Source organism: Thamnophis elegans, chromosome 6 (genome assembly GCF_009769535.1).
Source record: "Thamnophis elegans isolate rThaEle1 chromosome 6, rThaEle1.pri, whole genome shotgun sequence".
Classification (NCBI taxonomy): Eukaryota; Metazoa; Chordata; class Lepidosauria; order Squamata; family Colubridae; genus Thamnophis; species Thamnophis elegans.
Window position 1 is genome coordinate 61,129,824 of NC_045546.1, and position 14,020 is coordinate 61,143,843.

Consider the following 14,020-nt stretch of genomic DNA (forward strand, 5'->3'; position numbering starts at 1 on the left):
TAAGTGAAGATTAATTCACTCATGCATACACATCCTAGCTTATCTCATCACTGAGAAATATTCATTTAATGTGTAAACAGATTCCACTGAGAGGTTTTGTGACTCCTATTTTCTTTGACTGTAATGCTGGAATTGTTTGATGTTACAGTTGAACATAAGACATTAAAGAGTTCTTGGACAACTTGCTGCTTGGGAGGTTATTATCATTACTCACAGTAACCCCAGTTGAAAGTTGCTCTTGCCCATTGGGAAGTTAAGATTGTGGGCTAGTTCCTGACCAGAATCAAAAAGCACCTTAACTAGCTCTTTGAGATTATTCTTTATCCTGTATAACCAGGACAAATGCTTGAAGAACTAAAATTTACATCTCTTATTTTTTCACTTTAAAAACAAATCATAATAAAATTATATCCAATTAATAAAATTTGCTTCTTATGTATCTCGGTTTCAGATTTTAAGATTTCTAAAACTGACAAGTGACTTTTCAATAATATATAAAACCTAAACCATATATGAGATCACATGATTCTTTACATATAATATGTAAGACAACAAAACAACAATCTGAAAATATTAAAAGGAAATCTTGAGAAAATAAGAGCTTCTGGTTCTTAGTGGATGCCAGGGATTAAAAATGCCAGGGAAATATTACCCATCTTAAAATACACCATAGCTCAGGAGGCAAATGTCTCTTAAAGACTTGCTCCCATATGCAAAGTCTATGGTGAAAGTTATGGATTAGGGATCTTTTCCAAAAATTGCTGAACTTCAGTGCCCTTGCCAAAGGGAAGCATGGAGGTTGTAGTCCACAGCCATCCAGAGAGCCACAAGCTTTTATGCAAAATACTTTGCATACTGTTTTTCACATCTCCATTAAAAAACATTCAATCAAAAAAAGTGTAAATGTCTGCCTACCCCTTCATTCAAGAGGTAGATAGAGGGACATTTTTTCTGCAAATTTCCTGGAGAAGATAAAAGTTTTCCCTTTTGTTTTAAAATAGGGCTTAGAATCTGGCCATGCCAGTGAATGTCACTTCTTTCTGTTTTGATGAAATATAAAGTAAAACGTACATCTGAGAAATGGTTTTGTAAGGATGACAATAATGTGAATGATAAAAGCATCATGTGATGCTGCCACTATGATATGAACACCACATTGAATAAATTGGGCTCTAATCATTCTCAAGCATTTAGTTTGGTTGTGGAAGATGATTGGGAAGTTCACATGTAAGCATCACTTTTGTTCATAGTGGAATGAAAATTCCCCTGACTGAATCAAAATTGCCTAACTGTCATGGAAGAAAATTACTGTACTGTATGCCTTACAAAAATGGAGAAAAGGAGAAGAAATGAATAATATGTTTGTATATTTTGATATGTACAATATAAGAATTCCAAACAGAAATACATGAGCTAAAGTTAGACCATTTTTGCAGAATTTATCAAATGAATTAGCTTGCATGGTTTTTAAATATTAAATTATGAAGTTTTCAAATAAAATAAATTAATTCTGAAACAACAGGTTGCTATTCTTACTTTTTTACGCTACAACAGAACCTGTTTCAAAATAGTATTCATTATGTGCTATTAAAAACAGTTTGGTGTACAATTACTGGTATTCCTTTTTATTAATATATACAAAGGGCAAGACCTCATTTTGAAAAGTTCACGATTTCCTCCAATTTAATCTATTTTTAATTTTTTTTTGCAAAAAAATGTTGATGTAAAAATAGTAGAGATTTTGAGTTATCACTTATTCCCAGTAAGGTTTGCTAATTTACTCTAAACTTTTACAATACATTCATTTCATACTGTAATTATTTTCAACCATTTTATTAAGAGAAATGCTGCTGGTAATTTGTTATAAACCAGATTCAATCCTAACCACGTGTACAAGGGAGAATGTTGTGCTAAATTCAATAAAGTAAATATGCAGAGGATCAGTTATATGGTACTCCAAATTAAAGCCCAGACTTGGTCCTGCCTGGATGAATTGAGAATCTAACTATTGTTTTTAGAGCAAGACTGAAGTAGCAAAAGAAAATTATCTCACAGCTTACATTTTACTCTGGTGCCAGCTTTGGAACTAATAGCCTTGGAACCATGTGAAAACTAGCAAACCGTTTACCTCATACATCCCTTCATCTAATCAGTTTTCATTATTTGTGCCTTTTCTGTCTTGTTTAAGTTTATCAGGTGATTTGATAAACATTTTAGGCTTTTCTATAACATTTTTAAAGTGCCCGCACAAAGTAGTTAAATGAAAATGCATTACAATTACATCTTTTCCTGGACTTGGAAAATAAGTAGGATTGGGCCTGGCTACTACCTGGATGAGAGATTAGCAGGGAGTTCCAGTGTTGGAATAAGACTGAGAGGTCTCAAATCATTCTGGAAGAAGGCAATTGCATGCCACTTCTATTCTTTTACCAGGAATAGCACACACATTTGGTCACAATACACCAGGAGTCCAGATTGACCCAAAGACTTTTTTACTTTAAAATAGGTCTTAGAATATGGCCATGCCAGTGAACCTCCTTTTTTTCTGTTTTGATAAAATATAAAGTAAAACGTATATCTGAGAAATGGTTTTGTAAGGATGACAATAATGTGAATGATAAAAGCATAAATGTGAAAAGGATTTTGACTAATATTCAATTTGATGCCCAACTATATAATTTTATGTCTTTCCAATGACGGATATAGCACAAGAAGAAAAATCATTACATATATTCTTTTCAGAATCAATACTATATTTCACATAAGTATATGCTTAAGAAAAATGTAAAAGTATTCCATTTTGTTTTATTCCAAAGTACACTTTTCTTTGGTTCAGTAAGATTGGAGTTTGTTGTCTAGAATGACCCTTTGATTGCACATCAAAAAGCTTTGAACAAAAAGCTCTTAGCTTTGGTCCAATGGCAGCTGAGCAAATTGGAATCAGTTTCATTCCTTTTCATAATTGGAATTAATTAGGTCCCATTTGGGAATCTCTCTGCAATGCAAATCCATCCCTTGCTTACAAGTAGTGAAAAAAACCTGCTACATTTAACAACATGTGTTTAGTTGTGGTTATAATATTTTTATGGAGGCAGTAAAACTGAATCGGGTTGAGAGCAGCCTGGATAGAATGACAATGGTATTCAAGTCAAAGAGTGGTTGAAAAAGTTGGGTTTGGTTAGTCTGAATAAGGAGACTTGATGTACAGTAGTCTTTAAACATTTGTTACACAAATACTAGTTGTTTTCTGGTGTTCCAGAGGATAAAATAGAATAAATAAGGAAGTTTTAGGGAAGCAAATTTTGATTAAAAGTTAGGAGCAACTTTTAACAGTGAGAAATATTTGGCAGTAAATAAAGACTCTCTCATGGTAGTGGGTTCTGTTTCACTGGAGGTGAAATACTGAATAAAGTTGAATTTGTTTATGATGGCGTAGTAGTAAGATCATAGTATGATGTCTGCACCCAATACGGTTAAATTAGATCATAAGTAGGTGTCTTGGCATATTGTAGAAGTTTTAGATCATAGCACCCAAAAGTATGGTCTTATAACAAATTCATAGGTTATGCAGTTATCTCAACTGGAAGAGATCTCACTACAAGTGAATGCATATCTTTAGACCGTATGGGACATTTCTTGCCTTGGTGCTTCAAGAGGGAGTACTATTTCTTCCAGCATTAAAATGCAAGAACTCTTCCCATATGTATTACCTGGGACCATACTTTGGAAACCTAGTGCAAGTGCTTCTACTTGCCTTGTTTGTCTGAAACCATAGTACGGGACAGGAAATATTTTTTGTGATGTTAATGACATTGAAACCTCTCTTTTATATAGATGAGACACTTTATAACAATATTTAAATAAATAAAAGATGCTACCTTTGTATATATGACAATGACTTGTAAGGAACCACAATGTTACAAGGAAATGTGATAAAAAGGAAACTCATATTTCATTGAACCTCTATTCTGGCTTCCCTAGGTGGTTTTGCATTTGTATTGCAGATGTAGGAAATGCAAAAATGATGGGGATTTGAATTAACAGCAAACTTTTTTTTAGCTGAGTTAATTGCTCTTAAAGAGCTTGAAATTAATGGAACAAGCTTTGGGGCTGCAGGCCTAATAGTGTCTTTGCGGGAAATAAGCTACACTGAACTCAAGGAGACTTACTTCTGAAAAGCACACTTAGGACCAAAAAGAGCAATCATATGAACAGCATCATTTTATTTTGTCTTGTAGAATCAGTCTTTTCAAACAAGTTTCATTTAGCTTGCAATCTGAATCTTTTATTGGGAAAGGGTGACTCACATTTGTATATAGAATTTATAACTCTCATACAGCATATTTGTCAGCCTCTGGCTTCCTTGCAAAAAGCATTTTTGGTAGAAGATCCCTCCAGCAGTTCAAAGCAATAAATTGAATTTTAACATGAGGCCTGCCATTTTTTTCCAGGAATATTGTGACACTACTTTTGTCTTGGAGCAAAGGTGCAAGATAAACATAACTGGCTCACCAAAATGTTGGCAAAACTTGTCTGTGTTTGCACAATTCTCTTAAAGTCACCCAGCATTTTTATTATTTCCCCAGGATGCTGCTGCTGCCTCTGATAGTGGACTGCCATTGGTTTGTTTAGTTTGGTGTTAAGGGGAAAAGAGCCAATGCAAATTAGAGCTAAATAATTTTCTTTCAGTAATATGCAATGTATTAGTCACTTGTTATCATGCTTGGAGGCAAACCTCATTTGCCCGTCTGCCAACTTGCTCACATCTGCTCAGAGCTGTTCTGGGCATTTTAACCTTGGTGCTACGGAATCCTAGTCCCAAAGATCAAGAGCCAGTAATTAAGGTTCTAAGCAGCAACAAAAAATTCTTAGCCACCCATCTGCAATGTTGCTACCCTACCCAATCTCATCCCCCCACCTGGATATGAGGCTGACTTCAAGATGGCAAAGATGGCTCTGCTGAGACTCTTGGGGCTGCTGAGGACTGATTTTAACACACCGTGAGGAAAAAGCCCTATGCTGCATCATAAAGCTTCACTTGTGAAGTCTGAGCTTTGCTCCAGGCCTCTTCTTGTTCTCCAGAGGCTGTTGCTTCTGGTTTATAAAAAAGGCAGACTATCCAGCTCTGCTATTGAGGTTGCTTTAGCAAGGGGCAGCACACTAACCAAGAAAATGGGGGGGGGGGCATTGTAAGACAGGAGGCTTGAGTTTTTATCCTGCTGACTTGCAACCTTGTGGGTGGTGATTGTGTTTGGGCTCACTGAATCCCATTACCAGATTTCCCATGCAATCCAACTCTTGGAAGAGCCAACCTAAGTGACCTTCAGTTCTGACCTAAGTCACAGAAGCGACACCCCACCTCTTGTTTAAGGCTATGAGTAGCCCCATCACCTCAATTAGGTTTATGCCTACTTAGACCCTTTAAGAGTTAATGACACAGTTTAATGGAGTGACCATTTCTTGGGAAGACAAGGGTGAAGATGAGAGAAAACTAAAGGAGTAATAGGAAAATTCTTTCATTTTATAGGCTCTTTTAAGATAGAAGCTACAGATTTCATATTCCTGGATAGGAAAAGATTCCCTATCCAGTGGCTTGCAGGTTACCATCTGGCTCCCTTTCTGTTATTTAAGGCTGATGCGCTCCTTGATTTAAATACACAAATAGTAGGAATTTTCAAACAAGCAATGGAACGTTCCAATTGGGGAGGGCACCAAATGAGCATAATTCACCTGCAACACTCCACCCCCATGATGCAGGTAGTTTCCAGACGGAGAATTCATGTATTGGATCAGGCACTTACACATAGACATACACATTAATATAATATAATATAATATAATATAATATAATATAATATAATATAATATAATATAATATAATATAATATAATATAATATAATATAATATAATATAATATAATATAATATAATATAATTAATATAGTATAGTATAGTATAGTTAGTATAGTATAGTATAGTATAGTATAGTATAGTATAGTATAGTATAGTATAGTATAGTATAATATAATATAATATAATATAATATAATATAATATAATATAATATAATATAATATAATATAATATAATATAATATAATATAAACTGGGCTTCCCCCATCAGGAGCAAGGGGCCTTCAGTTTAAGTGCTTTTCAAGAAGCGACGATCATTCCGCGTTGCCTCCCACTCCCGCCTGGTTTTGCGAGTGCTTAACTCCCGGACCAATCTGGTGGCGGGAGGGAAAGTGGAGGCGGTGGGGCCGACGACGCAGGCAAAGGCAGGCAGACGGCCTGAGGGGGAAGCAAGAGGATTTAAGGCTAGTTAAGCTCAGCAGAGCATTCGACAGCGAACCAACCAAGCTGAATCTCTCGCTGCTGGCGCACCGACCATTTGCTGAATAATGAGAAGCGGCTTCTTTTCCCCTCCCGAGGGATTCGCCTTCACGCAGAGTTCTCTCGTAGGTAGCGGCTGAGTGTGTCTGCCGGGGAAAAGGGAGTGGGAGGTGCTGCGCTCCCAATCAATCAGGCCCCTCAATGCTGTTGCTCCGTAAATGAGGAAACCACAGGTACTGTCAGCCACAATTAAGCAAAATCAACTCGCCCGTGATTCAATATCTGCTGGCTTCTCCGGTGAATACGAGAGGCGCCCCTGCCCACTAGGGACGTACAGCTCGGCTAACGGCCCAACACTGTAATGCGACGCAACCGAATTGAGGTAGCCATGAATCCAGAAAAACGACAAGGAACTCGTGAATCATGAGGGTGCGCTGCTAAATGGAAAAAGGAATCAGCGTGTACGATCTTGGGGGTGAACATTACACTTGGTGTTTACAGAAGCCAGGGTATGGATCAGTCGAGCCTGTTTTCAGTGCTCCTAGATCGTCTATTTATACAGCATAGATGAATACAAGTCACGGCACTACGTTTGCGGATGTGGGTTCTTCCTTATTAAACAGAACTTCCTTATTACGCCTGTGAATTATTAAGTAAAAAAACAACAACCGGGAACATTCTTACCAAACTATAAATGTGCACATCGAATCCCTCTCCCCCAATACTGGTTCTTATGTCCCAGTGGTCTGTATGTCATGGAGTCCAGCGTCCACCACGAGTTTTTCTGGCCTTCCAAGAATAGAAAGACCAAAAGAACATTGGGGCGAGGGCGGGGGAAACCGCCTCAGGCTGACTCTGGCAAAATGAATGCTTTGCTTTCGTCTGGGCCTAAGAGTCCTTCAAAAGGTTAATGGGTTGTGGCTGTAGCCGGCAGCGGAAGCCAGGACGGCTTCTTCCGCGTTTTCCCCAAGCTTTGGTTTGGCCAACCCCAAAAGAAATGTTTGCTTAACTACCTGACGGGTCTATTCGTGCCAAGCAGATTGGCTCGGCGGATGCATCGTTCCCTCCGCTAATGCGATGTCCGCTGTTGCTACTGTTCCTCGTCTTTCGCTACTAAGACTGTCGCTGCCTGCTTATTTCTAAAAGCAGCAGCAACTTCGCCGCCGATCCTGCATTTGTCTAAAATGGCGCGCTTGGTCCGGAAGACCAACACAAAAAGATCTAACGGGGTGTTTAAATGTAGGTGAAAGCTAAGGGAAAGGCCGAGGATTGTTCTTATCGAGACGGAAGTGAGCGTCTTCCAACGCTGCGTTGCGCTCAGTCGCTCTAAGGTTGCCCAGAAAGAGCGAGCATGCATATGCTCTCTTGCTTGCTTTGCTCCGCTCCAGGTTGTTGGGAACTGATTATTACCACAGAATGTTTCAGTGGTAATGGGGAAAAGTTGTTTTATTTGAGCTCTGGGAATTCTACCTTAAAACTAAAATGAGGGTTGCTTCTCTACTCTTATCCTCCGTATACAGGGAGAAGGAGATGTAGAGCAAGAGATGAGATCACTGTGCCTTACTCCCTCTTCAAGCAGCAGTTTTAAAGGACCATCTTTTGTGATAGCGTTAAAGGCTCTAAATCTAGTTCCTGAGCTTGTGATCCAGTATCCTTTCCAAGGGGCAGCCCTGAAATGGTAACTCCATTCTTGCCTGCCGTGACAGTCTCCCTTCACACATGCATTTAGTACTGTGGAGGAAATGTACTGCGCAGGCTGACATTTTGGGAGGGCGCTGTTTCTCCATTCTATAAACCTCTGGCAGAAATGAGGTGAGAAAGACGGGCAGCAAGGTTATTTGAAGGCTCACCAGCCATTTTACCTTTCCTTATTGATGGCCTCCTCTCCCCCCCTTTCTCTCCGCATCACTTATTCACAAGTTTTGCTGGCAAAAGGCAGAAATCATACAGCTTTTTTCACGATTTATGGAAATACGAAACTGGAAAAAACGAGGTGAGACGCTGGTGCTGCGGATGCGGTCTAAAGCTCAGTGTGTAATAGAGGCAACCACAGAGAGGATAGGGTGGCGGTAATGAGAAAGTAGAATTGATGAGCTGCCGATTGTGCCCCCACTCTCGGGAAAACAAAGCGAAGGCTAGAGCCTCGGTTTCTTTCAAAGCAGGGACTCCCCGCGTCTACTGAGACGGCAGGAAACCCCCCCTGGTCGCGGATGCCACATTTTTCTAACACCGCTGCTTCCTCTTGCCACACCAACACAGCGCTCCTCGATTTGCCGGGAATAACGCCCCAGCTCCTAAAACGCAGCTTTTTCCGTGCCCAAAGCTGCAAGAACGACGCTCCCTCCTTCCTCTAATCATCATCTGTGTCAGGATTTGAATCACTTGCTTAATAGCAGCGTCTGCCCCGTCAATGCACGGTCGCCTCGACGAATAGCATTATGGTTACTGGAAAGTCCGGATCGCTTCTCTGTACGTGACAGTCTTGGGTGCCTCGAGGGAACCGAGAGCGCAGAGAAAAGGAAGTGTAATACTTCTCCCGTTTCCCTCCCCCGACATTTGACCGGGCGTGCTATTTTGCCAAACTAAGCAGCTTTCTGCAGAGCTTCGATACGTATTTTTACTTCGTAAGAACTTGCAGGCGCACTGTGCTCAGTTTTATATTCAGACGAAATGCCACACATCTCTGCTAAAGGTCAGTTTTTCCTGCCGCCGTTTCCCACCTTGCCTCGCAAACGGCACTGTGTTTATTACATTCTTCTTTCGCCTCCGTTAACTGCATTCAAATGTATGCAACCGCATTTATTAAGCATTCAGTAATTTCTAGCAAAAGAATTAAAATGCCTACATTCGAGTAGGTTCTACTGTATGCGTTAGGGATTGATTAACACACTACTTGGTTGCACTTAAATTGCAATGCTTGTAAGAAAACGCTTTAATTTATAAGTATCCACATGCGATCAGAATCTGTTTGCTGTAAGGTATAAATCGGTTTTACCTACACATAGGTTAACTGGTGGGCTTCATATAGTATAAGCTGGTGTGGAACACTAATTAAAAAATCAGACTATGGTCCTGATTGAATCGCAAGTTGACTGAATGTTTTGAGACCAGCCACTATATCTTTTTACCTTGTTCTTGTAGGAAAAACAGGAGTGTAGCATTTACGCACTTTGTGCCTCTGGAGGAAAAAAAATGAAATATACATGTAAAATATACATGTACAACAATTTGTGTAATTAGCGCAATTTATAAACTCAGCCAGTGTGTATCGCGGCTTCACCATTTCCCAGTCTAATTTATCTAGTAAGATTACTATAGCTTGATTGAGAAAAGGCCATTAGAATTTTTTTTGGATGTGCTTATCTAGTCCCTCCTAAAAGTTTATGACCGGTGCATGTAAGAATAAACGGTTTCGACTAAGTTCAAAAGTATCTCGGAGACTGGCGTCTTCTATAACTCACTTGATTCTTCGCATTCGGAGAGATCAGTCACTGTTTTACAGGCTTGCTTCGGCGAAAACTGAAAGAGCTGTTACGAGGCATGTGCGGGTCAAAGCTCTTTATTTTTTTGGGAAGGCCTTATGTGTTTCGCTCGGCTCCCTCTATTACTCGCCGACACTAACTATCGCTGTAGCTCGCTAGAGCCGCCTGCAGTTCAGCTGGCGGCGGCTGTGGTTTATGCAGTGGAAACTGGCAGGCTGCCAAGAGGAGCTGGAGTTGGAAAGAGTAAAGGCGCCAAAAAGGAACTCGTGTACTCGGTGCATTGTCTCTCCGTCCTGACTCGCTAGGGCTGCCCGAGCCCCCGTGGGGCTTCCTTGTGGATTATTTGCTTTCACCTTTGCAATGCACTCGCTAGCAATAAAGGCATCCTCGCCGGGAGAATAGCGGGAAAGCGTAGGTGATCGTGGGAGGGAGACGAGAGAGGTTTGGCGCGCTGAATGGCTTCCCCTGACCCCTCCCCTCTTTCTAAGGAGGGGAGAGCAAAGCGCACCCGTCGCTTCCCTTGGCCGCGGGCATCAGGTTTTTCTAGTTTGTGAAGGCAGGAGCTTGCTAGCAAAACTTTGCTTCTGCGCCCGCAGCCGCTGGCGTCGGAAGCTGCCAAAAGTCTGTTGCCGTTGCGAGTGAGATGCAAAAGTTTCCCTTTTGAAGAAAGAAAGGGGGGGGGGGGAAGAGGACGAGATAAAGAGCAAACGGCCAAGTCAGGCTCTGCGTGTACGCGTTTGTCTGCCTCACAGCGGCGCGGAGTTTCGGCGGCCAATGGTGCCCGAAGAACTGGGTGTTCAGCCAGAGAGGCCAAGCGCCGGGATTCCTTTTTTTTTTTCCCTGTCTGCCCTGTAACCTGAGCGCGGTTGACTAGAGGGGGAAGGGAGATTCGGCTGGGAGAGAATCGAGAAGCAGGTTGCTGCTTGCACGCGCTATTTTTGCATTTATTGCACGCCACTCCCTTCGCAGCGAAATCGCCTCCTGCGAATCAGCGTTCTAGCTCTGTCAGGGAGATACCTCTGGGAAGGAAATTCCGTAGCCCACGCGGCGGTTAGAGCCTGATTTTTGCCTTTTGGGTCACATAGTCGCTCAGCAAGGGATTGGGCGAGCCAGCGCGGACAGCTCTTGAGGTGCGGCGCGATTCGTTTCTTTCCAAGACGGCGGCAGCTCTTAGCTTCTCAGCAGTACCGGGCAACTCAAGAAGCGCAGACCAGTATGTGCGAGTTGTAGCTAAGCAGTCGGGTGCTTTCCACGCCATTAAATATGGGAAGGTGGTGAGCACGTTTTCTGTAATTGAGTGAACAAAACGGTCTGTACTTTAGGACAGAGCTGCGCCCCCCCCCCCCCGGTCTTTCCCCCATTTCTTTTTCAAATTCACTGATCTATATTATCAGGCCACCAAAAAGAACGCTGCAGGAACTAATCCAGGTATATCCAGGAATCCAAACCTGACTCCATTATTCCATGGCAGTTTTCTTTGGTGGCCTGATAATATAGATTTTTCAGAAGTAGTTTACCCTTTCCTGCTTCTTGGGATTGAGAGAATGACTGACAGAGAGTAACCCAATTGACTTCTGACCAGGGCAGGATTAAATCAGAATCTTGGTTTCTAGCCTGATGCCTTAATTACCACTACAACCTATCTCTAGAAAACTGCAGGGGCTTGGCCAGGCAGTTGCCAGAATCATACTGACTCTGAGGGCGTGTTTACCCATAAACACACATGAACATACACACAGTACTGTAATTGGGACAAATTTAACCCATTTCTGATTGAATTCTTCAAATGTGTTTGACTTCTATAATTCTTACTTAAAAGGTCTGGCTGACAAGTGGGTCTTAAAAACCAGTACAAACTACTTAAATTTAAGGTCTAGCCAAGTAGGCCAAGAGTCTATAATATTTAACCACATGCATTACTTTTAACTTCTGCCAGGCTAGCCTAGCAGTTTGAAAACATGTAAAATGTAAGTAGAAAATTAGGGACCACCTTTGGTGGGAAGGTAACAGTTGCGTGCGTCCATGGAGGCGTTTTTGACTCTTTGGCTTTGAAATGGAGATGAGCACCGCCCCCTAGAGTCAGAAATGACTAGCACATAATGCGTGAGGGGAATCTTTACCTCATTACTTTTAAACATTACTTTTAAATAAAATGAATTTATTTTGAAACAGGAAATTAAAATGATACCCAACTTGTCTGAAAACTTAATTATGCAAAATAAAAAGGACTGATCTGTAGCCTAAATATTTTACCTAATTTTCAATTTTTATTAATATAGGTCCGTGATGGCAAAACTATGCCACGTGGAGCCATATATGAGGGCACGTGAGGCATTGCCCTATGTCAGCTCCAGTGCTGGCCAGCTGATTTTTGGGCTTCCAGAGGGCGGGAGGGGGGACATTTTGGCCCTCCCCAGGCTTCAGGAAAGCCTTCAGAGCCTGTAGATGGTGAAAAACAGGCCTATGGGCCCTCTGATAGACCCTTTGGGCCCATTTTTTGCCATCCACAGGCTCTCAGAGACTTTTCTGGAGTCCAAGGGGGCTACTGGAGGTCTGGAGGCTTCAATGAGGCCTGCACTTATGTGCAGGGGGGGTAGCCGGGGGGGATTGTGCATGCATGTTTCGGGGGGACTGCATTGCTTTATGGGTGTGGCCACGCACATGCTATCATGCACGTGTATGCCCTTTTGGCACCCGAGCAGAAAAACGATCGCCATCACTGGTATAGGTCCATCTCTTGACATCACTTTTGAGACGCCTTACTACCTAAGATCAACCCAGTTCTAAAAAAGCCTGCTCTTATTTACTAGTGACTAAGAATCAGTTTCACTGAATTTGATTGGACTTGTTTCTGAGAAATAGTGAGTGGTTATTTATTTAGGTTTAAGTTAGTTTAACTGGAGATTGAATGTCAGCAAGAAATGATTTCACTAGGGCCGTGATGGCGAACCTATGGCACACATAGCCATATCATAACCATATCGGGGTTGACTCAGCCTTCCATCCTTCCGAGGTGGGTAAAATGAGGACCCAGATTGTTGGGGGCAATATGCTGACTCTGTGTAAACCTCTTAGAGAGGGCTGAAAGCCCTATGAAGCGGTATATAAGTCTACTGCTATTGCTATTGCTATTGCTGGCACGTGAGCCGTCAGCTCCAGCACGCATGTACACATTGGCCAGCTGATTTTCGCCCTTCTGGAGGGCCGCAAAAGCCTCCGGAGCCTGGGGAGGGCAAACAACGGGCACAATGGGCCAACTGGAAGTTCAGAAACGATCTGTTTCCAGCTTCTGGAGAGCCTCTTGGCGGGGGGGGGGGGGGCTGAAGGAGACCATTTTTGCCCTCCCCAGGTTCCAGGAAAGCCTCCGGAGTCTGGGGAGGGCGAAAAATATGTGGTGGGACATGCATGCATGTATGGGGGATAATGCATGCATGCATGAGGGGGATGCATGCACATGTGCAGATGGGTGGGGTGCATTGCATTGTGCGTGTTGGACACGTGCATGCTATTGTGCACGGACAATTTTCACATGCGTTTACAAAAAGGTTCGCCATGACTGCACTAGGGTTTCCAAGTATAAACCTGCATTAGTCACTAATTCTAAATATTCCTATTGCAGTGAGTAATGGAGTGCTTTATTTAGAAAAAGTTCTTTATCTAACAGCCACAGATCAATGATACAAGCAGCATTTATTCCCTCCTCTTGCCTCCCCTTTCTCCATCCTACAAGTAAAGGCTCCATGACGGGAATCTGAAGAGTTAAAGTCTGTTGTTTGTTGCAATGAAATTATGGCTGGCAGTGGCGCCGCTGTTTGTTCAACAGACCTCCACTTTTGAACAGTTCACAAAAAGTTCATCGGGGTGGTGGTGATTATAAATAACGTATGTACATATCCAACTGCAAAGCATGACTCTGAAAACAAGCAAGAACTAGCAAACTTGTTATCCCACCCACCTCCCAAAAGGAACACACACTGATCATAGTGCTTGGCTTTATTTTGCACAATCCCCCAATAACTGGCTCAGCCACCTCACACACCCAGAAAAATCTCTGATTCTGAAAAATATTCACTTCTAATTCAATGGCTTCATCTCACTCTCTGCCATACAGCTGTGGTGTTCAAAGACTTGGCTGTGCAAGCCTCATATCAGGCCTCTCTGCAAACACCTCCGCTTGAGGCAGTTTTGCAGAGTGGAATAGCAGAGA

General features: G+C 42.0%; 1 protein-coding gene across 7 annotated transcripts in view; it reads left to right on the forward strand.

Moving 5' to 3' along the window:
• BCOR (BCL6 corepressor) overlaps positions 1-14,020 on the forward strand; it is a 115,923-nt gene that overhangs the window by 19,551 nt on the left and 82,352 nt on the right. The window contains exon 1 of one of the 7 annotated variants that reach the window (XM_032219182.1): positions 8,063-9,023. The exons of the other annotated variants lie outside the window; for them this stretch is intronic. The gene's annotated coding sequence lies outside the window, so the exon portion shown is untranslated. Of the gene's footprint in view, positions 1-8,062; positions 9,024-14,020 lie in introns of those variants that run through there. 7 annotated transcript variants of the gene reach the window in all.